Raw genomic sequence first — 25,811 nt, 5'->3', positions numbered from 1 at the left:
CACAACCCTATCGCTGCCTTAATGTGCCAAATGAAACATCTTTTCATTTTTTAAAAAAGAACTTAAAACATTTCTGGGCTGCCTTCCCACCCAAGGCAGGATCCTCACGTCAGCGGACATTAAACCATTTAAAACGTTAAAACACCTTTAAAATACAAATAGGTCTAAAATATTTAAAACACATGAAACACACGCAAGCTCATAAACTCGGAGAGCCAGCGTGGACTTTAATCTGCAGGACCGGGTTTGATTCCCTACTCCTCTTCCACATGAAGCCCCCGGGGTGACCTTGGGTGAACCTCAGTTCTCTCAGAGCTCTCTTGGCCCCACCAACCCCACAGGATGTCTGTTGTGGGGAGGGGAAGAGAGCTGGCCAGCGATTGGGTAGATAGACCTGGCCCTACATGAGATGAGAACACAGGTGTGACCAAGTCCTAAATACAGAGTTGCAAAAGTGCAAGTCATTTGACCAGCTGTGGCGAACGATTCTCTCTTTTGGACAGCCAGGTAAAGGAAGCTTTACCTTCCTTGGGTCTCTCTGACGTCAAGGCCACAAAGGTACTCCTGTGGACTCGACCAGGAGTAGTCAACCTGTGGTCCTCCAGATGTCCATGGACTACAATTCCCATGAGCCCCTGCCAGCGTTTGCGTAGCTGACTTTGCAGTCACAACTGATCCGTCAGCTTCAGACGGTGCACGGGAAAGGTGCTTGGTCCTTCAGGTGGAGTGAGCAGGATCGGGACGGGGCCCAGATGTTCTTGGCCGGACTCCAAGCCTGCCTTATGGTGTTCAAAGAGAAAAAGTCTTCACTTTTAAAAATGGAACAAGCTTCTTAGTCTATTGTCACAGGGCCATTCGCAGAGATCTTTTATATCCCTTGCATCTTTAATACTGTGCCATAAATTGACTTGGAAAGGCTTGTGTGTGGACGGGGGGGGGGGAGATCTTGATCAGAGACAGGGAGCACTTGACGATGGTCAGCGTACTGCACTATTCCCTGCTGGTCCCCCCCCCCCCCCCGCTTAAATTTCCATGAGTTAGAGATGACGATGACTCACAGCTCAAAGCCAGCCAAACTCCCTGAGGTGCACCCTCTGACCGCCTCTTGTCACGTATTGAATTTCCAGCATACCGCTGGGATGCTGGCAGGATCTCTCGGAGGATGTGCCGTTCTGAAACATCACTAGCTCAGTTTGCCCCATGGTCATAAGCATGGTGGGGGTCTCTAGATCACAGGTGCTTTGCTGCCTGCTCTCTGTTCCCACCGGCTCCTCTCTTAAACCTTTGTCTCTTGACATTCCAGGATATTAAGGATCTGGCTCCCTTTGGCAATGTCCTCTTGATGCCCTCCAGCACACAGACCTCTCAGGCGGCTATCCTGTGCCCGCCAGGTAAGTTCCAGAGCTTTCTGAGAGTGCGTCCCAGTCCACATGTTGTTGTTGTTGCTATGTGTGAAGTCGTGTCTGACCCATCGCGACCCCATGGACAATGATCCTCCAGGCCTTCCTGTCCTCTACCATTCCCCGGAGTCCATTTAAGCTCACACTGACTGCTTCAGTGACTCCATCCAGCCACCTCATTCTCTGTCGTCCCCTTCTTCTTTTGCCCTCGATCGCTCCCAGCATTAGGCTCTTCTCCAGGGAGTCCTTCCTTCTCATGAGGTGGCCAAAGTATTTGAGTTTCATCTTCAGGATCTGGCCTTCTAAGGAGCAGTCAGGATTGATCTCCTCTGGGACTGACTGGTTTGTTCGCCTTGCAGTCCAAGGGACATGTCGACATGTTGCAACTATCAAAAATGTTGGTTGTCCCTATCAATTGGCTTTTCCCTAAATCAGCAAAGTGGTGTGCATTTGTTTGTTTGTTTATTTGCCACCCTTCCCGAAGGCTCAGGGCGGTTTACGTAAAACGAGAACTGTACAATTAACCACAATAACAAGGACAACAAGATAGCGATAGTAATATACATGGTGGAACAGTAGAATACCAGGAATATTGATTAACTTGTACTGAGGCCCAGTTTTTTGGACGGCTCTGTAATGATTGGTGGAGGGAGGCTTGGGGGGCCGGTGGGAAGTGGTGGTTCGGATCGACCTCAAATGCCTGGTGGAGGAGCTCCTTTTTGCAGGCCCTGCGGGACTGTTGGAGTTCATGGTGTTTTAAAACCGTGACCTGAGAAAAGGATTTTGGAGCCAGTGGAAACCGCATGAATGTACCTTTGTTTTCTTTTTTTTTTTGCTGTTTGTACCAAGAGTCAGGGAGTTGGGTGTGGGCATTTAAAGCCCAAGTGTTTTGACTATGGGGAGTGTTACTTGTTTCCTGGCGTTCTGAGTTTTCACCAGGGGCTTTGACACGTATCTTCTTAGTTTCTTTAAGGCCTGGCAACTTATTGATGGGCGCACATTCTCCTTTTCAATTTTAAGCAGAAATTCTCCAGGAAATGGAGCTCTGGGTGAAAGGGAAGCAGTTGTGTTTGGACTCTGTGTGAACTCGCCAGCAATGTATGCAAAAATATGTGTACCTTTTGCACCAACAAAAGCGGAATTGTGCCTCCTGCTGTTCTGTCTACCACTTCCTCAAAAGCTTTCAGTGCTTTTGCCTTCAGAGGTGAAGCAGGTGGCAATCTTTTCAGTCCTGGCCCCCTCTTGTCTTTTAGGAGCCTGCCCGAAATGTTTCACTCTACCTGGTCGCTTTATTGAGAGCCGGATCTTTTTGCAGTGTCCCCAGTCTGTTGCTAGCCTGAGAACTATTCTGAGAGACTTGCCATTCTGGCTTTGATGGTGTTTTGGGGTCTTGTTAAATTGGATGCTATATGTTGCCAGCAGGCACTGCAGGGATGGCCGAACTGTGGCAGATGTCCCTGCACTACAATTCCCATGAGCCCCCTGCCAGCACCGTTCTGGCAGGGGCTCCTGGGAATTGTAGTCCATGAACATCTGGTGAGCCCCAGTCTGGCCATCCCTGGCTCAGCAATGCCGGCATGAAAAGAAGAGCTGTTTTTTTAGTACCCTCCCTGAAGGGCTCCTAAAGCGCCATACAAATGTATTTCCCTTCCTCTCCCCTCAACTCGCACACACACACACTCACACACAACCTGTGAGGTAGGTAAGGCTGAGAGAGCTCCAAGACAACCGCTCTATGAGAACTGACTAGCCCACGGTCACCCAGCTGGCTACATGTGGAGGAGCAGGGAATCAAACCTAGTTCTCCAGATTAGACTTGGGTGCCCTTAATTATTACTTGAAAGCCAGCTCTGGAAACTTTTCTATGTGGTTCTTCTTGGGGGGCTTCTTGAGGACCCCGCGGGTGGTCTCCTTGAGGAAGTGGCTTTCTCTCCCCTCCTTCAGCAAGGCCTGAATTCAGCCTCCCTAGACCTTACAGCAAACGGGGCGGTTGGGGTTGTCCGTTGCTTTGTCAGCTGGGTGCACAAGCTCTGCCTATCGCTGAGGGGCGCATTGAGGACGCGGGAGGAAGGCGTGGGTGTCACAGCAGGCTGCGTTTCCTGTCGCCAGCAGCACAGGAGCGTCCCCAGCGAGCCCCCCCCCCCCGCTCCTTCGGCCTGCGGGCTTTCAGTTCGCCTTTCTTCTGAGTTTATTTTGACTTAGTTACTTCTCCCCTGGCACATGGGTAGCATATTCCAAAAAGGGAACGAAAACCCAACCTTAACAAAGTCAGGAACTCAAAAGTTGAGCGATAAACCAATATAAAATGTTTAACAATTTTTTTTATTAAAGTGCGCCAATATTAGGTTAAAAACAAAGTAAAATATTAGGTTAAAATCAAAGAGCCAGTTTGGTGTAGTGGTTAGGAGTGCGGACTTCTAATCTGGCATGCCGGGTTCGATTCTCTCCCACATGCAGCCAGCTGGGTGACCTTGGGCTCCCCGCAGCACTGATAATGCTGTTCTGACCAAGCAGGAATATCAGGGCTCTCTCAGCCTCACCCACCCCACAGGGTGTCTGTTCTGGGGAGAGGAAAGGGAAGGTGACTGTAAGCCGCTTTGAGCCTCCTTCGGGTAGGGAAAAGCGGCATATAAGAACCAACTCTTCTTCTCCTCTTCTTCTATATTTAAATATATATATACACACATAGATGGACTCTCTACACCAGGGGTAGTCAAACTGCGGCCCTCCAGATGTCCATGGACTACAATTCCCAGGAGCCCCCTGCCAGCGTTCGCTGGCAGGGGGCTCCTGTGAATTGTAGTCCATGGACATCTGGAGGGCCGCAGTTTGACTACCCCTGCTCTACACAGAATAAAACAATAGTTGAGAACGATATTCCTGGATATCACGTATCTTTGAAGGTGGGGCTCCAAAAAGAAACACTAAACGAGTATTTGTTGGGGCTGCACCTAACAGATTTCGCTTGACCACCCAGCTATGCTTCACAGTTGGTTTTAGATAAGAGTGCCTTCTTTAATAGTATTGACCACCTAGGAAGACCCAGTAGGGTCAAAACGTGTTTGGTCTGCTCAAGGGCAGTTAGATCTGTATGGCTTTTTAATACAGTTTTTACTTTGTCTCTAACCTAATAGTGGTGCATTTTAATAAATAATTGTTAAATTTTTACATTGGTTTATAGCTCAGCTTCTGAGTTCCTGACATGTGTAGCATCCCCAGGAGATCGTAGGGTTGTCCTACTGCTGGGCAAGAGAAATTCGGAGGAGGTTTGCTGCTGCCTGCCCCTGGTGTTCCTCGGAGGTCTCCCTGCTCTGCTTCTCAGATGGGGCTTGCTTGGGCTTACCCGGGTTGTCTGAGGCTCTCTGTCGCCGTCTGAAAGCAGGCATCTGGAACGGCTGAGGTGGTGGGAGGAGAGAGAACGCGACAGGCCTAATTATGTAGCCGATAACTTTATAAAAACATCGCGCTCCGAAATGAAAGGCAAAGGCTTCAGTGGAATAGATCTCTTTAATGTAACAAAACAAAACAAAAACCCTACTTGCAGCGTCTGTTTTGGAACCAGACTGGTGGGGGCTGAAAAATCCTCTTGATTTTCCTAGCCTTTTGGTGGTGGTCCATAACGCTCTCCAGTCACGGCTGACTTTCGGCCACCCCCGAGGGTTTTCAAGGGCAGGAGACGTTCAGAGGTGGTCTGCCATTGCCTGCTTCTACGGCATGATGCAGCGTGTTCCCATCCAAATGCTAGGCAGAGCTGCCCCTGCTTAGCTTACAAGATCTGAGAAGATCAGCCTAGCCTGGGCTATCCAGGCCTGGGTGATGTAGCCTTTGAGGGCGGAGGAAATGCAGTGTTTGATTGCATTCACTAGTTCACTTAGGGTGGATTTCCCATAGCCACAGAACAAAATGTGAGTCTTGTGTTACGTATAAGACAGACAAAGTTTGATTCAAGGTGTAAGGTAGGAGTTGGTTTTTAGATGCCATTTTTCACTCCCCGAAAGAGTCTCAAAGCGGCTTCCAATCGCCTTCCCTTTCCTCTCCCCACAACAGACACCCTGTGAGGGAGGGAGGGGGGGACCAAGAGAGCCCTGATGGAAGTGCTCTGTGAGAACAGCTCTAACAAAAATGTGTCCAACCCAAGGTCAGCCAGCTGGCTGCATGCGGAGGAGCGGGGAATCAAACCCAGTTCTCCAAATTCGAAGCCACTGCTCTTAACCACGACACCACGCTGACTGAGGGGTGGACGTGACCGTCCAGGGCTGGACGCAATGAAAGGCATCTCCTTCTTATGAGATGGAGATCGAGGTCAGTGCAGCATGTGAGGCAGACACACCTCAGCCGCCTACCTCTCTGGGGTGGTTGAAACAACTCTCAGCTCTGCCTCTCAGCTGAAAGTGGGGCTCTCTTGCCTGCAAAGGGGGGATTTGACCACAGAGTCCCAGGCCCTCCCCCCAGTCTTTTCAGAGGGGTTTCACTTCCCTTTATTATGTCTCACTGTTGCCGCTGGTTCAAACGGGCTTTGTGGCTTTTTGAAACCACGCAAAAGAGGTCACTGGAGGCGCAAGGGAGATGGGTGCGCGCATCACGAGGAGCAAAGGCTCTTTCGAGTGGCCAGGGGCTCTTTGAGAGACCAGTGACCAACAGCTGATGTGGGTAAGTAAGTGATGCTCGCTTCCTTCGGGAGCATTCGGAAGCTAGTTGGCTGTTGGAGTGAAAGTAGCCATGTGAAATGTGGAAGATGCAGTGAGCTGGCTCCGTCAATTTGAAAGACCTGGGCAAAGCTGTTAATGAGAGGCAACTTGAAGAGCAACAAAGTTTTATTCAAGGTAGAAGCCAAGCTTTCTCAACCAAGGGTATCTTGACAGCTCTGGGAGGGTTTCCCAAATGGGTGGGACTTAACTGATTTTTTAATATAGCTTTTAAAATTTGTTAAACAGTTATTGGATGATATGACCCTATATCAGGGGTAGTCAAACTGCGGCCCTCCAGATGTCCATGGACTACAATTCCCAGGAGCCTGGGAATTGTAGTCCTGGGCTCCTGGGAATTGTAGTCCATGGACATCTGGAGGGCCGCAGTTTGACTATCCCTGCCCTATATGGTCATGTCGAGCCACTTCCCCCTCTCAAAATGGCTGCTGACGGCCCTGGAGAGGGTGGAAAAGGGAGGGGCCCCGGGTGGGCGTGTCCACAGCTCTGCTTCCCAACCGTATTCCGTGTGATCGCAGCACTTCTGGGGTTTCTCAAAGCCTGAAGAACGTTTCAGAGGTTTCTCAAGGGTAAAAATGTTGAGAAAGGCTGGCGTAGGCGTTCATGGGCATGCACACTTCTTCAGATACAGCACATTGTGCAGCAGGCCCATGAAAGCTTCTACCTTGAATAAAACATTGTTCTGCTGCTTCAGGCCATCATGGAGACCCACCTGAGTCGATTTTGGAGAACGTTCATTCTTTTTTCTTTTCTTTTTGCCGTCAAGTCGCAGTCAACTTAAAGCGACCCTGTAGAACTTTCCAGGCAAGAGAGGTTCAGGGCTGGGTCACCGTGGCCTACCTCTGTGCATTCCTCAGCGGGTGCATCGTCTTCTGTGCAGACATGCCTTCTGCATTTCTATGCCACGACATTCCTGTGCAATCCTTGGAGGATGCAAAGACTAGCCAGGGCTGGCCCTGCTTAGCTTCCGAGATCTGACACAGCCGGGCTACCCAGGTCAGGACCATTCATTCATGGGGACGCCACAAGATGGAAGTTACTCGACAGCTCCCAGCGCACACACCAACGTGACAGTAAACCGTGAAGGTTACGCAGCATGCCAGTTGAGGGCCACAGAATCCGCCTCCTTCCCCAGCTGTGTGTGAAATGCCGCAGCTGCTGGACTGTCTGAGCGCATTCCTTTTTTCTGTCCCAAAGCCAGCCGGGGATCTCAGACAGCTCCTTCCCTTGCGGTGGCTGTGTTGTGAAACGCAAAGCCCTGCCGGGTCGCACGTCCTCCGGCTCTTGTGTTGTGGTGTCTCCAAGAAGGGAGAGGAATGTAAACAAAACAGTTTCGAGGAGTTGTGGGAAACGAATGTCTCTCAATACTACGGAGAAAGCAGCGTTAGGGATTTGCTCGACTTCCAACATTTTTTTGGGGGGGGTGTTAATTATTAATTATTTTTTAAGAAGTTTTCATGTCTTACAGGAAGCATATTTTAACTAAGACCTTAGTTTACCAATTTCCCCTTTGAAAAATTCTTTATAGCCCCTTTGCAAATAAAGATTCCGGATGTTAGGAGACTGTGTAACAGCAGCCTGAAGATTAATGCAGGTCTTCCCAGATTATCTGTTCGGTTTATTTATACCTTGCCTTCTTCTCCCAAATGGGGCCTCAAAGCCGCTCCCATCATTCCCCTCGCTTCCGTTTCATCTTCACAACAGCTCTGGCAGGTAGGTCAGCCGGCAAGTTTGTGACTGGCCTGAGGTCCCCCACCAAGTGGGGATTTGAACCTGGGCCTCCCAGAACCTAGTCCGACACCTCGCCGCTGTACGAAGCTGGCTCCCGTTGCACCTGAACCGATGAAGCTGCTTTAGGGTGACTCAGATTGCTGTCTACTCTGATCAGAAGCAGCTCCTGCAGGCATTTTACAGGAGCCTTTATTGTAAGGGAGCAAGGAGCATCTTAGAATCTCAGTCCGGAGCAAAAAGGCTCCAGCCTGGCAGAATGATCTCCCAGAAGGGCTCTGAGGGAGCTAGGTAGGTTTTGCAGGGCCCTCCAAGCGGATCGTGGACATCTGCCACCCTCTAGCAATCCCAGCATGCGAGTCCATCTATTTGGAGCAGGGGTAGTCAAACTGCGGCCCTCCAGATGTCCATGGACTACAATTCCCTGGAGCCCCCTGCCAGCATTCGCTGGCAGGGGGCTCCTGGGAATTGTAGTCCATGGACATCTGGAGGGCCGCAGTTTGACTACCCCTGATCTGGAGTTTCTTTTGGTCATGCCATCAGTCCACAGATACTATTGTACATTCGGGGGAGGGGGGGGGTTGACTGGCGTGGGAGAGGGTAGGTATTTTTAGGGTGTTGTTGTCGTTAATTTTTATCTGTTGTTAGCTGCTGTGAGCCGGCTGGCTGGGAGTGGAGGCGTATGCGTTTGACAGATAAAAATATAAAATAAATAAAAGGGGGGGATCGAAAAACAAGCAAAGGAACATCCATCGAACTTGCCATAACTCCCTGAAAAAGCAATTTTCTCCAGCTCTGCTTTGGGTTCGCCGTACGGCGTTTCTGTTGCAGCCCAGGGGCTTGCAACCCAAATCTAAACGGCAAAGGGGTTTGGTTTCCTTGGCTCCTCCTAGTGGCCCAAGCCGATTATAACCTACGTGCTTTGCTGTAGGTAGCAGCAATCGCTGTCCTTACAAAACAAGATTATAGACCCTCCTCAACGTATGCCGACTGTCCTGGACGATGAGCAGGGCCAGCCCCGGACAGCATTTGGATGGGAGACCCCCCGAGGAAGCCCAGGGTCGCTAACCACGTCCGGACATAATAGTACAATGCTAGATTTTTAGACTGGAAGTTTCCAAATGGCGTGCCGCAGCCTTAAAATAAAGGCTCCAATGAGCCTTATTCAGGAATTCTGCATCATTTCCTGTTCAGTCTGCCTTTGCTGGAGGCAGCAGCACGACCCCCCTCCAGAGGAGGCCACACATTGCGTTTGACCTGTTGCTCTGGATTTGCTTTCTTCCAGGTAGGAAGGATTCTCAGATGAGTGACTTGTGCAGAAAACTCCCTGCTCCTTCCTTGTGCATTATTCTTAATCTCCTAATTTATGTTGGTATAAATACGTTATTCCAGACAGCAGGAAACTCGATGAAGATTCAGAACATCACTTCAGCGCTTTTTGATTTGTCTCGATGCCTTGGATAAATAATTATTTTTTTAATGCAATGTGCGTCTTACCATAACACAGACATGTTCTGAGAAAAATAGATTTCCTGAACCAGCCATGTGGACTTCAGGAGCCACACAATTAATTTCTCTTGCTTTCCTTAAAATTCTCCTTTTTCTACTCTGGCACACAGTACAGATGCACTTAAACCTGGAAGCCCAGGTGTTTGTGGAAAGAAATTTAAAGATTTAGTAATAGCAGCAGAAGTCAGTCTGCCTCTTTGGACTGACCTTTGAGAGAGAGAGAAATACATTGTTATGCTCCCTCCCCTTCGACATTTGTAATATTTTTTATGTTTGTTGTATCTCAGTTGCAGGAGAAGGGCATTAATGTGTGAGACAGCACCGAAATCGAAGTGCGATCATTATTGGAGTAGGTGGGCGGGAGAAGAATATTTATTGGGAGAAGGCATTAAATGAGGCATTTAATCACAAGTCTGGGACGCAAGGGTGTGTGCCTTCTGACAAGGCCATAGCAGGAGCCAGAGCTGAACTGTTGGGTTCTCTGAGCTCAGGATCTTTTGTCTGTTTCTGGAGAGAGACCCCAAAATTCCACGGTGGTCTCCCATCCAAGTTCTCACCAGAGCTGACCCTGCTTAGCTTCCAAGATCCAGTGAGATCAAGCTAGCATTTCTTCTGATGTGTGAAGGTGGCTTTTTCTATCTCTCATGGATGCACATGAATGTACCCCCCCCCATACACATACACATTCTTCCCCTCAGTTTGAGCATTCTTCAGCCTCTTGTTGGTTCCTTTACCAAGATGGCTACCAGGAAACCATCTCCTGACAGGTTTTTCCATTGAGAACGCATCCATAGCCCTTAAAGAGCATCAGTGTTCTTTTCTCAAAGGTCCAGAATGCGTGCGCGCGTGCACACTCACACTCACACACTCACACACACACACACCTGCCCTGTGAACCTAGCCATGAAGACTTTCTCAGATTGTGGCTCTATGAAACCGGCACCCCTTAGCAATGAGGGAAAGTATCCAAACTTCTTTTTCTTTTTAAATACCTGCCGATATCTTTACCCAACCAGGCAATAAAGTTCTTTTTGCTAATTGAGAAAGATTAAGCTGCCGGCGAGCTTTGGTAAGAATTAGATTGACAAGCTTTTTTGGCACTGGATATTTGAATTCCGTTTTGCTTCTGCCACATTTGGTGAACAGCCCTCTTGCGGTATTTTTTGTTTGCTTCAACAGGCCCTTCAGCATAAAAATAAACACAGTATAGGTTAATCCCCCCCACACATATTCCCCATAAATATGCTCCTGTGCATGTGTGCAATTAGTCAAAATGCATTTTCTTTGCATTATTTATCGTCTCCATTCCGGAAGCAGCCGCTGTATTTCTGATCACGTGCCGACTGAGAAGATAAGTCCTCCTCTTTGAATAAAAATTTTAATGACTAAACAATGTAATTTGCCTCCCACTGAAGTAAATGGCAAAACGACCATTAGTTGTAATGGGGTTAAATTATACCTTAAAGATAGTTAATGGATAAAAAAAAAAGACTCTCCCTGTTATCCCCAAGGGCTGGGGGAAAACGGCAATATTTTACAATGATAAATGCTGCCTTATAAACAAAACTTCCAACATTCATCTGAGTAGATACAGACGTTCCGTGTGCATCAAACCGTTATGGTCTTACATATCCGGAGCGATTTGTTTACTGGCACAGAGAACTTGCCTGTAAGTCGCATTTGGTAAGCAGATTACTCATGCATTGTATGTTCATTGTGAAGATGATTTCAGTGGGCAGCCATGTTAATCGGCAGTAGAAATCTAGATCGGGTAGCATTTTAGATACCCACAAGATTTGGGGGGGTATAAGCTTCTGAGTACAAGGGAACTTTGGCTCCCAAAAGGAGTTTGGATTCTCAAAAGCAGATACCCTGAAATTCTTCTTAGTCCCTAAGGTGCCCCTTTTGTGTTTCACCTCCCAGAGTATCCTTGACTTGGGAGTCTCGACACAGGAAACTCTGCTTGATTGGCCCAAATAGTTCTTCATATATATACCCATGAACCTGCCATGTACTAAAGCAGGGGTAGTCAAACTGCAGCCCTCCAGATGTCCATGGACTACAATTCCCAGGAGCCCCCTGCCAGCATTCGCTGGCAGGGGGCTCCTGGGAATTGTAGTCCATGGACATCTGGCAGGCTGCAGTTTGACTACCCCTATACTAAAGGGAAGCCTCGGTCCAGTGATGTTCAGTATTGTCAGCTCAGACTCTCAGTGGCTCAAGCCAAGGTCATTTGCCAAATCTGTTTGTTGTTGTTTTTAAAGGGGAGATGCCGGGGATTGAACCAGGGACCTTCTGTATGCTAAGCAGATGCTCTGCCACTGAACGAGGGATCGCTTCCCTGGACACGAGTGCGTTTGGCGATAGGACATACACTATGAGGATACCAATCTCTGAGGCCTGTGCAATCGCTATTTGTAATACTGAGATCAGGAAGATAGATTCAAGTGGGCAGCCGTGTTGGTCCGAAGCAGCACAAAAAAACAAGGACTTGAAAGCTCACGCCTTGAATAAATCTTTGTGGGTCTTAAAGCTGCCACTGGACTCTGATTTTGTTTTGTTAAGGTCAGGAAATTAGGGCGGAATCTGTGAGATTGCATGACTCTGAAGAATTCCTGTTGACATATTTGTGTGTGTATACACACACACACACACACACACATACGTACCTACGTATACATCTGTAAATTCATATTTATTTAAGGTGTTTGTTTCCATCTACTCACGGTCCATCAGAAGTCCAACGGCCCCCAAATTATAAAACCAGGCAGCAATAAATCAGGCTACAATCATCTTTTCATCCTGATATGCTCTCTCTCACTCCTTGTCGGTGGCTTCAGGCAGTTTGCAGAAGTGGGAACAATGCTACTGTCCAGATGGATCTAAAACAAAGAAGGCAACAGATCCCCCTACTCATTAATTCATTGTCAGCCAGGGGCTGCAGGTGAATGCTTCAAACAGAGCTACTTGGTGAATATAAATGGATACATCCCCCCCCCCAAAGTAAAATATAAACTTCCAGTGTACGTATATATTCGTGTTTAAAATGCCAGGGGTGCAACTGGAATGAGTAGACTGCCAAAAAATACCGAGGTTTATCCGTGATCTCTTCCCCGTTTCAAAGTTTTGGTGTGTTTATTTCGGATGGCCATAATGTGGGTTCAATGAGAGCCCCCCCCCACTTTTCTTCAACACTGTCTCAGGTCTGCCTTTCCCCCTCAAGCAGAACCAGTTTTCCAGCAGCTGCCTCGGTAGCAGTCCCCAGAGCCAAAAAGGCTGAAGGAGGCAATAAAAGTATTGTAATTTGGGGAGGGGGGAGGAATATAGCAACGAGACAGCAATATTGTTTTTCATTTCATTTCATTTCAGGGAGAGGTTCTAGAGCGGGGGCTGGATATTATGCCATATTATAACTTGCGATTCCCCTTCCAAACCGAGCATCTTCTCCCGGAGAAGTGGGGAAATGTTTTAAATGAATAAGAAATAAATATAGTGGTTTATGGAGTCCGGAGGTCAGTTGTCATTCTGGGAGAGTACCAGCTCCCACCTGGAGGCTGGCAATCCCCCCTGCAACTATCAAAGATTAGGTAGCCAGGACAGGGGCTTATAAAACCGTGCATGGTGTCCAGAAACTGCAGAGGGGGGACTGCTGAGGAATAGCAGACTGAAGATTGACAGGAGGGAGTAGTCATTCACGCCACACCTCATTAACGTGTGGAACTCTACGCTGCAGGAGATCGTATCGATGATACCAAGTAGGATGTCATCGAAATACTGCGTATGGGGAGGCAGCAGCAGCATCCCCCAATTTGTGGGCATTCTGGTTGGGCATTTAAGGAAAGAGGATCTGTCTCTGCAGCCAATAAGGCCAGAAACTTACTCCCCCCGCCTCCCCCCCGCCCCCAGTCAAGGCTGAGGACGTGACCACCGAAATTTTGGATGCCGAGTTCTCTGTGCGTCAGAGATGCTTGCATCTGCCCCCCCCCCCCCCATCTTCGAGAAGTCTGTAGCCGATTGACAGCCGGCAGCCAGGAAAAGCCTCCGTTTGTCTGAGTTAAAAGGTCACGCTCTGTTTCTGGACGGCCGCCTGGAAAAGGTCTCTCCTCCTTTGTTTGCAAACAGTGGTTTCTGGAGCAAATCCAGACCAATCGCAGCCCGGTTCCCGACCCCGATTGGCGTCTGCCGTGCTCAGCGAAGGCCTTATTGGTTTATTTGAGCAAAGCAATTAATCGTTCTGCGTTCACCCTCTGTTTAGCTATGACAACGCTTGTAAATTAGGCAACAAACACGTTCTTAAGCTGGATCAAGATGAATAGCCATGTTAGAAGACGAAAAGTTGGGCTTTGTACCCTGCTTTTCTCTACCCGAGGAAATCTCAAAGCGGCTTCCAATCGCCTTCCCTTCCTCTCCCCACAACAGGCACCCTGGGAGCGAGGTGGGGCTGAGAGAGCTCTGAGAGATCTGCTGTGTGAGAATTGCTCTAACACCTGCAACTAGCCCATGGTCACCCAGCTTGGCTGCACACGGAGGAGGAGCGGGGAATCAAACCCGGCTCTCCTGATTAGCGGCCTCCACCCTTAGCCACGCCCCTGTCTGCAGCAGTGGAAAGAAGCCAGAATCCAGGAGCACCTTCAAGGCTATCACAATTTGTGGCAGGGGAGGTGCTTTCTTGAGTCACTGCTCGCTTCTTCACCTGAAGAAGTGAGCAGTGACTCCTGAAAGCTCCTACCCTGCCACAAATTGTGATAGCCTTGAAGGTGCTCCTGGGCTCCTGTTCTTAAGCTGACCATCCTACCAACACCCTCCACTTAATGAGGCTCCTAGAGCTGAACAGCTTCAAGCACCAGACTTGCTCTCAGTCTTGTTGTTGTTAGGTGCAAGGCCATGTCCGACCCCTCACGACCCCATGGACAATGATCCTTCAGGCTTTCCTGTCTACCATTCCCAAGTCCATTTAAGTTTGCACCGACTGCTTCAGTGACTCCATCCAGCCACCTCATTCTCTGTCGCCCCCTTCTTCTTTTTCCCTCAATTGCTCCCAGCATTAGGTTCTTCTCCAGGGAGTCCTTCCTTCTCATGAGGTGGCCAAAGTATTTGAGTTTCATCTTCAGGATCTGGCCTTCTAAAGAGCAGGCAGGGCTGATCTCCTCTAGGACTGACCGGTTTGTTCTCAGTCTTGGGATGGAATAAAAACAGGGCAGGGTCGGCCCTTCCGGTCGTCCAGCAGTACGAAGCCTCTGAGCTGGCCGTAGCCAGTGCTCTGTCAGCAGAGCCGGCCTTCCTCTTCAGGGCCCTTTCGATGCCTGTCGAGCGTGCTTTTCTTTTCTGCTGAATGTCAAACACTTGATCGCGAGCCGGGCCCTGTCTTTTTGTGCCTACGCAGCAAGGAGCTGTCCACAGTGTTGGCGCCGCGCACATAAATCGTAAGGCAGGAAATGAATAATTGAACGGTGAGGAGCAAAAAAAAAGAAACGAATGAAAGCGGCACCTTATGCCTTAGTTGAGAACCTTTCCTCCGTGTTCCGGTTACGCAGCTCATTTCATTTTCCCCTTTTTACTCGGCTCCCCCTTCCCTGGTTCCTTTCCCCCAAAAAAGTGTTATAGCACGAGAGAAGTCCTTAATTAAAAGAGTCATTGATATTCTGGGCCAATTCTGTGTTATTAATAATGCATGTCCTGTTGGGGCTTTATGATTGTTCCTTGTCTGTTTTTCATAATATACGTCCCTCATTAAATTTTTTCAGAGAGCTTGCAAATAGCATCAATAAAGCGGGAGGCTTTCTCTTCTGTTGTGATCCTGTTTGGTTTAGAATCATAGAATCATAGAGTTGGAAGGGGCCATACAGGCCATCTAGTCCAACCCCCTGCTCAATGCAGGATCGGCCTAAAGCATCCCTGAGACGTATCTGTCCAGCCGCTGCTTGAAGACCGCCAATGAGGGGGAGCTCCCCACCTCTTTAGTCAGCTGCTTCCCTTGCTGAACTATTCTGGCCGTGATTCCCCCCCCACACCCCATATGTAGTCAGTACCTAGTTTAAAGCAATTACTGTGGATCCTGACCTTGGTTGCCAACAGGAACTGCTCCCTCCCCTCCTCCAAATGATAACCTTTCAAATACTTAAAGAGAGCCATCATGTCCCCTCTCAGCCTCCTCTTCTCCAGGCTGAACCTTCCCAAGTCCTTCAGCTTTTCCTCCTAGGGCTTGGTCCCCAGGCCCTGGATCATCCTCATGACTCCTCTGCCCCCTCTCCATTTTGTCCTCATCCTTTTGGAAGTGAGGCCTCCAGACCTGTGCGATCGGACCAGTGCGGTATATAGCAGGACTAGGACATCCTGCAGTTTTGCTGGGATGCCTCTGTAGATACAACCCCAAGCCTGCATTTGCGTTTTTTAAAAAGCAGATGCCACATTTCAGCAACTGGGGGAAGGGGGTTATGTTCGCCCCATGCTTGCGAGAATTTTGGGATTCTGAGCTGTCATTTCTGGAGGATGCAGAATACTGATTTAGCCGCGCTGCCGCATCTGATGTAGGTAGGGGAGGAAAGCCATCTGTGTGTGTTGATATCTATTCCTCCCCAGTTAATTAATAGCATGTTTGGGCTGAAGATGTTCTGAACTCTATAGGCTGCCGAAGCTGTTATGGGACCCTGCAGCCTGGCAAGGCCTAATCTTAGCTGCGGATGGCGCAATCTGTGCCAAATGTTCACCCCCGCTCAGCTTTGCACCTCCCGAAGGAATTGGCACGTCTGAAATTTCTTTCGCATGCACACGCCAGCATGTTTTGCTGCTCAGCATCGCAGGTGGCATGTTGTTATGAAGTCCTGGAATAATATCTCATGCCCCTCAGCTTCACCAGCAAATATTTAAGCCTGGTGCTGCCATTTTAGAAACACGCTGCCACCATGTTGGACGAACTCCTAAGCAATGTGATGTGACGGTTTTCTGGCGGCTGTTTTGTCCCTACAGTATACCCATCGGGCTGCATCCAAAATCCCAAAGCTGCTCTCTGGCTCAGAAGGGTTGGGGAACCCCCGGTGTAGCTTAACCGTGCTCCAGAGGCATGGTTGTCCACATTTACCAACCGTGGTTTCTGATTAGTCTGGGAACCGGAATGAGAACATGTGGGCTTGCAAGCCACGGTTTATGCTAATAGCCAGTCTAAATGATCAGACTGGTCGTCACAAGCATGGAATGACAGGGACCAAAAGAGTTACCCACCGCAGCCAGGAGGAAGGATTTGGGGGAGGGCGACCGTGAAGGCTCACCTTTTCTCTTCCCTGCAGCACCAGAAATACTCCTTTCTCGCGGCTGCTTGGTCTGCATATGGCATTCTGATTGCCCTGGTGTCTGTTCTTATCCAGCCGCTGTGAGGCTGAATAAAATAGATTGCCATGGACCGCGTCTCTGGAAAAGTGCTACTCTGTCTTATGAAATCAACCACCGAAGCAGTCGCTCAGCTTTCCTTTTAATCCCAGAGTGTCGAATCGAGGAAACTAGACTTGATTGTCACCTGCTGGCTTGTGTTTTTCGTCTTCTCGCCGCGAAGACAGCCCGCTTATCTGACAGCACAAATTGGCTTTAGAAATTAAAACAGTCGGACTGACTTGTCCTGTGAACGGACTAAACTGGCATGTTTGGCAGGGCTGTGGCCCGTTGTCAGCCTTCTAATTACTGGGAGAATATATAATCCAGATGTTTGCTCACTGTTGCCTGGTTCTGTATGCGCGATTGCGTTTTTTGTTAATATGTTGACTGTGGAGGGGGAAGGTTTTTTTTTTATTATTTTGGTGTGCAGGATATGGAATGTAAACAAATTGCTCACCGGGCTTTGTGGCCTTAAAGCATTATTTCTAGTTCTGTGATTAAGAATATCTGTTGGCTATCTTATATTGCATCAGAGCATTAACTACCCCAGGGTTTCTCAACCAGGTTCTCAAAACCTTGGGGTTTCCAGATGGCCCTGGAAGGGCTTCCCGAATGGGTGGGAGTTAATTTAATTTTTATTTATTTCTTAAATGTGTTAAGCATTTATCAGGGGATACGGCCATATATGGTCACGATGACCTGCCCCCCACCCCCCAAATGGCCAATGATGGGCCTGGAGGAGGTGAAAAGGGGAGGAGCCCAAGATGGGCGTGTCCACAGCTCTGCTTCCCAACCATGTTCTGCATGATCGTGCCTCTTCTGGGGTGGCAAATATTCCAGGGGTTTCAAAATCTCCAGGAAGTTTCCCACCAATCCTTGGCAACCCTGAAGGAGACTCATGTAAGCTGTCCTGCCTTCCTTGAAGGAAGGATAAAATAAAAATGCCCCCTGTTGAAATGTCTAGGACAGGAATTAATGTCTCAAGTTCCATTTGGGTAATGGGGTATAAATAGTTTGCTGAGGACAGGCCTGTAGAAACCTCCTTTTTTTAGGCCAATTTAAAAAGGAAAACTGTTGCGTTGGCTTGTTAAGGCCAGGACGGCTTGTTTGATCTTAGCTGCTTGTCGATTTGCGGCGTTTGGGATTTTGTTGCACGAAAGATGCTGTTTCCCGGAGGGAACAGCTGATTTTGATTGATTAGAGGTCCACTTCTTTTCATTTCCCCGGGTGGCTGAGTTTTCAGAGCATCGATTTGGTTCTTTTGCTTGACGTTTTTATCCCTCCCCAAAATGGATCGTGTTTCGTCACTCATGGAATCTGTGAGTCTGTGTCACAGTGAAAAGCTGGTGATGAAGAAATGGTTGCTGGCAGATGGTTGTTCAGGGCGAGTAAGAATTGGATGGGGGTTCTAGGCAGGGAAGCTGGAGGAAAGCCGGCCTCCGTCCCTCCCTCCTTTTTAGACCACCGGGGAGCCACAGAGGCAGGCTAATAAAATATTCTACTTCTACGGGCTTTCTGATAACAGTCGGCAGCTCTGACCCAGAGGGCGAGGAAGTCTTTAAAAGCCTTGAACCAAATTGCCTTTTTTTGCTCAACTGACTCCCCACTGCGCGCTAGCCAAGATGTATGTGTGTGTGTGTGTGTGTTTGCATGCACCGGCTTTTCATATTCAAAAAGTTCCCAGCAGAAGGAAGTGAACATTCACTTCTGAGCAGTCTTTCATTTCCAGACCTCAAGAGCTCTTCAAACATCAGGCCATTCCACGCTCACGGCTGAGAAGGGAATGCCGGGAGTGAAGAACCATAAGCCTGTTACGAGACTGTCCAAGTCACTTGTGCTGCTGCTTCGTTGTCATTTGTTCAGGGTTCCAACTCTGTCCCCCATGCGGATCGGCAAGAAAGAGCGGTTTTCCGTTTTTGCTGTCGCGTTACAGCTGATTATGGTGACCCAATAGGGTCTTCAGGGGGAGAAATGTTCAGAGGTGGTCCGCCATGGCCTGCTTCTCCAGGGACCTTTGGGCTCACTTAGAGTTGCCAGATTGGGGTTGGGAAATTCTGGAAATGTTGGGGGTAGAGGCCAGAGAGGGCAAGATTTGGAGTGGGCCAAGACCTCAGCAGGGTTGAAGGACATAGAATCGAGTCTCCAAAGCAGCCGTTTTCTCCAAGGGGACTGACCTTGGTTGTCTGGAGACCAGCTGTAATAGTGAGAGATCTCCAGGTGCCGCCTGGAGGTTGACAACTGCAAGACATATTGTGATCCGTATCCTCCACTGAACTGGCGAGCACCGGGGAGAGATACTTACATCAGCAACTTGGACATCAGGACCTATTCTGCACACATAGGACAATCCACTTTCAATGTGCTTTTGTAGCTAGATTTTCCTGTGCAGAACAGGGAAATCTGCTTCTAAAGTGCATTGAATGCGCATTATCTAAAGTGTGCGGAACAGGCCCTAAAGTAGATTTTCCTGTTCTGCACAGGAAAATCTGGCTGTGAAAGCACATTGAAAGCGCATTATTCTCCATGTGCAGGATGCGTCTTGGTCTGCCTGCAATTGAATCCCTTCCTGGCCATCAAAGTTCTGCCTCCGAGTTCTGCCTCTGCATTTTTTTCCAAGCGGTGGTCCCAGTTCCACTGAGCCTGGTGCCTCTGCAGCCCCATCCTCTTGGCTGCCTCTGCCCCCCTGCTTGACGGGCTGGGGCCAGTTCAGCTTCCCATAGGAGTCTGTTGCCCCTGTCGGTGGTGAAAACACCCTGAAACGTGGCATCTCTGCTCACTACCTCAGCCGGCCCAACAGCCTGCACTCACCAGCGAGTACCTCTGTTCCTTTTGTACATCTCCCGGTTTCTCCATGGCAACATAGCTTAGTGTTCCCTGCCGTGGAGAGAATCTGTGCTCTTTCTGTGAGCGCGTGTGTGTGTTTTCCCGCCCCTTCTGTTCAACGGGGCTTTTCTCTCCGAGAGACATGGATGCGTTGCCGGGCTTTGTTGGTTTCCAAGGTTTGGAATGAAAGAACCGATTCCGGCTGCGATTTGGAGAGACGGAGGGTTGTTGGCAGATGCTGGAGCCGGAGAGGACGAGGAGCGAGATCGCCTGACGCTCCTGGCGGATTATTTTCAAAGGTAATTTGCAAACCGAGAATGATCATGGGGCGGCTTTTGTCAGCTGTTGGGGCGAGGGTTCACCATGCCTCCTTTTGTCTTCTGTTTCTGATCAGCTGCCATTCTGGTCATAAATATGCACATACCTGAGTTGGAAAGGGAAAGGGAAAGGGAAAGGTAAAGGGAACGGTACCAGCACGGGGTGGCTTTTTGTACGGGGGATTCTGAAGGGGCTTGCATGGTCTCTTGTGTCCGGCCAGTGAAGAACTGGGAACCGATTGAATTATCCTATACTTGTGTTCCGACTCCAAATCGTACATCCTAACAAAGCATGTGCAGTACGACTAGTTAATGCTAAAGTGGGTCTGCTACAACTGAAGGTGAAGATGCACGTGGCATTTAGGGGCGGCTAAAGGTCTTCAAGGAGCACCGTAGATGCCCTTGATGTACATTTATGTTTATTTTTCTTGGATGAGTGCAGGGAAAACATTCGCGTTGCAGACCTCTGACACAAAGCCAGCTGTGATGAGGGCACAGTGGCTAGTTCATCAAAGGAACAGTTTTGAACAGGTTTGCGAATTGGGGGGTGGGGAGATTTTTAATTAGAAGGCTGAATGTTCGAACGTGCATAAGTAAATGACCCTTCCCAGTCATTGTAGACTTTCAGAGAGCAGCTCTTCAAATGCCCCCCCTTCTGAAGGGAGATGCATGATTTGGGTCTTCTCAGTGTTGGCCCCCACTTACAAGGAACTCTTCCTTCAGGTTTGCCTGGGATGTTCAGGAGTGAGGTTTTCCATTGGGATTGTTAAAGTTCTTTTAAAACATTTTCTGTCCTTTTTATGTTCCTCTCTAATTTGTTCCTTCTCTCATACTGAGTCTTAAGTTTTAAATTACAGCTACGTTTTTGCATTGGTTCTTAACTGCTGCTGCTTTGACTTATTTACATAAATTATTAGAATAGTTTGTTCCCCCATTGAACAAAACAAGGCACTTTCATTGCTGCTTCCGCTTGGCCAAAGTCTCAGGACCTTCTCTAAACTTCCAGAAGGGCGTGCAAGATGAACAACCATTGTAGATCATTTTTAAAGCTGATCTTTGCGATGCGGATTATGTTCTTTGTCTGGATTCCCGGGTGTTCTGCTGGATGTTCTTTTTAATGGGCCTTTTGAGTGACCCAAATAGAACCGTTTCTTTATATACGACACAGTTCAGTATTACAGTTTCTTTGGCTCCAGCATAGCATGAGGTTTAGAGTCGGCAGTCTTACAATAAACAAGAAAATCAGTCTGTTTGTCGGCTTGCTGTGGATCGCTAGACGAGTCGTGTACGAACCTTTTGGACAAAAACCCATGTGCCCTTAGAACAAATGTGCAGCCTGTTTGAGCCACAAGAAGTCCAGCGAGGCTCAGGAGGAGGCGGCTGGACGTGGAAAGCTAATAGCTGGTCCGGTATTTGCATGTTGATGGACGTGCAGTGCAAAAGTGTCTGCATACTCTGGGAACTGCTGGGACTTTTAGTGAAGAAGGGAGGGGGGACCCCTTTTGTTGCTTTGCCACGTTGGCTCTGCTTTAGCCACCACAGCCCATGCGTGCCCTGCCGTCTCCCCCCACAGGTCCCTCAAAGCCCTTACCAGCACCCACTTCCCTCTCTGCATTCAGCTCCACTCTCTCTCCTCTCCATCCACTCTGCTGGCTCTGAACCATCCAGCTCTGCTTCTTTCTCCCTTTGCTCCTGCCCAAAAGCTGCTCTCTCTCCCCCCCACCCCTGCTCCCCTCCCCACTCTGGCTTCTCTTTGATTCCTGCTTCTTTCCCCTTATCTCCTTCTATTGGTGACTGTCCAATGGTGGATACCCTTTTGGGTAGTCCAAACCGTAGCCAGAGGTTGAGGGGTAGGGGAAGGTGTGGCTTCTGCAAATGTGCAGATATTCTTATCAAGTTGGGGGGTTTTAAACTCTTATTTTTAAAAGGGGAAAGAAAAAAACAACAACAGATTTTTCTCTAACCCTGAAAGGTTTCCATGGCATGGAACCACCAGTATTCTATGTCGGGCAAGTTTCATTTTGTGGATTTTTAGTCTATATCAGGACTGTAAGTTCTGAAGCGGTCTGTGCATGGGAAGGGGGAGGAGGAGGAACCTAGATCAGGGATGGCCAAATGGTGCCTCGCCGGATGCCCATGGACTACAATTCCCATGAGCCCCTGCCAGCACCTGCGAGCCACAATTTGGCCACCCCTGACCTAGATGTTTTAGTAATTCTGGAAAACGTGGCATTCCATTTTTTAATTGACTTTGGAAGCGCAGTGTGGATGTCAGTGTCAGCGACCAGAGCTCTGAGGTAAATCCCTTGAAGTGTTTGCTTGTGAACTGCCTTGTGTAGGACTCTGGAGAGGTGAAGTCAAAATTGCCTGCAATCAATGAAATAAGGTGATTGGAGGGAACAGTTGAATCTGAAATGAAAAAGCGTGGCGGTTTACAGAGTCTTAAGGCTGCGGTCTAAACTGTTTGTGAAAGAAGGGGCAAGCATGGCTGAGGGAGGGCTAAATGGGAAGAAACTGTGTTCATTCCACTCATGTGGGCCGTAGGAAGGATGGGATGCTGGGGTGCATTCTCAGAACCAGAGATTTTGGCTTTTATGTGGAACCGCAGAGTGGTTCTTGTAAAATCCCACATTCCCACTTCTCAGTCGGAAGAGAATCTGGCCCTATAGTTGCTTTTCCCCCTGTCGAAATTAGAAAAACCTTGACGTTTGCAAGTAGAGTCATCCAAATTAATCAAGTTCCCTAACCTTAGTGGTGCTGTAAATCAAGCAGTGGCACTTTTCTCTTTCCCCATATATCCTGAATTTCAATCTGCATAGCTTATTCGTAGTGTGTCGGTTTTCTTCCCAAGTAGCAAAATATATGGATTAGTGCAATAATTTTGCTTGTCCAGCTGTACATCAGTTGACTGCCCCATGATTATTATTCCAAACACAAAGCACAATCAAGTGCACTGTGTTACATGGGTGGCATGTGCATTCATTGTGACTTGTGACCAGAGTTGGATGGCCAGGTTGGGAAATACCTTGACATTTTGGGGGTTGGAGCCTGAGGAGGGCAACATTTGGAGATGGGAAAGGACTTCAATGGGGATCCCAGGCAGTCTCCAGCCACCGCCTGGACATTGGCAACCCTAGACAGAGCTCCTGTGTCAGACTTAAAAGTAGTCGGAAGTCAAAGCTGCTGTCTGGAAGCCGTAGAGACCCTCTGCCTCACCTGTGTTTTGCGGACTTTCAGGTACACTGGGCCCAGTCCTTGCCCTTTTGTCTGTGACAGCACATTACCCAAAGGGTCCCCCCAAGCACCAAAAAAGCAGCCACTCATGGGCCTCTACCCCATGTGTTTATCCAATCCCCTCTTGCAACCATCTTTTCCTGTGGCCATCATCACCTCCTGCAGCCGTGAATTCTACGTGTTCATTGCCCTTTTGACAAAGAAGGCTTATAAAATATTATTTTATCCTTGAAGAGGCAGGGCATTCTTCGTGGTGGCCCTGTGCTGGCGGAATTCTCTCTTTGCATGTTGCCTGGGGGCTAGCCCTTGGAGTGTTCCCATCTGTTGCTTGCTTGCTCTTCGGCTGGCTGCGGCTTTAATCTGAATTTTGAACAGTCTTTTTAATTGCTGTGGTCCTGTTTGGTTCACTAATAATTGTATACATTTTACTGTAATTATAGTCTAGGTGTGTTTTATGACCTTTACAAGCTGCAATGAAATCTTTTATTTTTTGGGGTTGAGCCTGAGATTAAACTTGAGATCAATTAAGAACATAAATGCATAATGAACGTGGGGGGGGACACCTGCTTTAGGAAAGATGCTGCAAGAGATGCTGTTTGTATCAGGCAGTGGTTACCTGGCTGTTCAGCAAGAAAGTAAGAAGAGATGGTTTTGTAATGGAAAAATCTCAACTGTGTACTCCCCACATCCTTAAATGACTTGTTGCCTGGGAAAAGTAAATATAGTCAGGAGAGCAGATGGAGAACTTCTCACTTGCTGCTTGACAGTCGAGGTTTGTTAACAGACATTTGTAACATGTTTTTACGGGTTTTTTTCTTCCTTTTTTTTGCATTTTAAAATAATAAGAAATCTTTCCTTCTCTTTGCTCCCCCCCTCCCCTTAATGAAAAACAGCTTTGTTATTTGTGTTGCATGGCCAGAGCTGTTCCTGTCTTCCGCCTGGATTTAGCTGGTACCCTTTTAAATTTTTTTTGCAAAGAATACATTCGTTTGGTTGCCCTTTTCTTCCATTAGCAGAACCTGGTTTTAGTGGAAGCAAGATTTTTGAGCCAGACACCCTCATGGGTCTGATGGGTCCCAGATAGGTCAGAATTTTATTTTTAAAAGATGTGTCTGACCATGTTTCTAATTCGTTGTCATATTAACCGTCTACTAAGAATGGCTGCTTTTAAAAAATGGGCCAGCTATGGGGGAAGGGGGGGAATGGGGACGATCTGTAATAACCTTGAATGCTAATTCCATGGGGAGGGGTCCTTTGAACGCCCTGGCTCACGCGTTCCCTTCCTTTCAACTCAAAAGCATGAATAAAACACTCCAAATGGTTAAGAGCGTTTTAATAGCTTGCTTCAGCCTAAAGTATCAATTGTCTTTTTCATTGAATTTTCACCCCATGGGGGTCATTTAGACCTCAAAACACCTTCCCTGCGCACCCCTGCCCTACCTTTAATTGGGGCTCTCGCCACCCTTTTAATGAAACTTGATTTTTTAAAAAGGCAGCACAATCAGGAGGGTGGTTGATACACTAAGAGGAGAAGAAAAGAGTCCCCTTGTAGGAGAATACAAGGAGGTAGCACAAGTGGAAGGGAGAAATTTTATTTTTATTATATGTCCTTTTGTGGTCAGTTGCACGTAGGAGAATTAAATGAACATTCTTGTTGGCAGAGTTTAAACTTTGCTGGATGTTTCAAAAGATATTGTGGGGGAGGATTTTGTCTCTTCCTGGCAACCTCCCCCCCCTTCTTTGTTTCTTTCTTTGTCTCTGTTTTGTGTGAAAGTCTGTTTTGATCATCTGAAAAGCTTCCCCGCCCCTTGAACGAATGAATGGAAAGTCTGACGAGATGGGTTTTTGAGAGGTCAGGTTTGGGGCTGGGGCTGTACTTTTGTGATGCAAGCTGTACCCGCTTACTGTACCCAGAAGGACTCGTGCACGCATACTAATCTGCTTCCTTCCTGTCTAGATCTTGTGGTCCTGGTGTGTGTGTTTGTGTTTTTGTGTATTATATATCAAAACACACCAACATGTCTCTTAAAATACCATGGCTATCAGTATCTCCTTTCTGGCAGGGCAGCCATCTCTTCCTCGCTTTCTCAGAATTGTTAGCAGTGGAAAAGATAAAATTAAAACAACCCATTCAAATCCATCCATCCATCCCATCCATCTATCTACCCTCTCCTCTCTCCTCTCTCCTCTCTCCTCCCCTCCCCTCCCCTCCCCTCCTCTCTCCTCTCCTCTCCTCTCCTCCTCTCCTCTCCTCTCCTCTCCTCTCCTCTCCTCTCCCTCTTTCTTTCACCACACACAACATGTCTCCTAAAGCAGGGGTAGTCAACCTGTGATCCTCCAGATGTCCGTGGACTACAATTCCCATGAGCCCCTGCCAGCGAATGTTGGCAGGGGCTCGTGGGAATTGTAGTCCACAGACATCTGGAGGGCCGCAGTTTGACGACTCCTGTTTTAAGGGGCCCTTTACAAGCATAATTAATCAGAAAACCTCATGATATTTTTGTAGAGATGCAGGAGGAGAACGAGAATTAATAACGGGAGAAATTTAAGCTGAACGGTGACCCGTCCATGATCCAAATCAATCAGTCGGCAGCATATAACCCGGACACGGATCAAATAAAACGACTGTTGGGTGCCTTGTCAGAAACTGAAATCCAAACTAAAAAGCCCTCCTGCTTCTAATTGCTGTTCAACCACAAGCAGTGTGATTCCACCGTTGAAAATACCGT

At 48.2% G+C, this 25,811-nt stretch overlaps 1 protein-coding gene across 13 annotated transcripts in view; it reads left to right on the top strand.

Moving 5' to 3' along the window:
• PITPNM2 (phosphatidylinositol transfer protein membrane associated 2) overlaps positions 1–25,811 on the top strand; it is a 135,427-nt gene that overhangs the window by 20,905 nt on the left and 88,711 nt on the right. For 8 of the 13 annotated variants that reach the window (XM_077308240.1, XM_077308236.1, XM_077308249.1 and 5 more), the window contains exon 2: positions 1,304–1,391. The exons of 2 other annotated variants lie outside the window; for them this stretch is intronic. The gene's annotated coding sequence lies outside the window, so the exon portion shown is untranslated. Of the gene's footprint in view, positions 1–1,303; positions 1,392–5,947; positions 6,051–19,433; positions 19,831–25,811 lie in introns of those variants that run through there. 3 more of the 13 variants (XM_077308245.1, XM_077308238.1, XM_077308244.1) reach the window with 2 other exon arrangements.

The sequence above is a fragment of the Paroedura picta genome, chromosome 13, assembly GCF_049243985.1.
Source record: "Paroedura picta isolate Pp20150507F chromosome 13, Ppicta_v3.0, whole genome shotgun sequence".
Lineage (NCBI taxonomy): Eukaryota > Metazoa > Chordata > Lepidosauria > Squamata > Gekkonidae > Paroedura > Paroedura picta.
The sequence above is the reverse complement of the archived record's forward strand: the minus strand, read 5'-3'. Positions and strand labels throughout refer to the sequence as shown.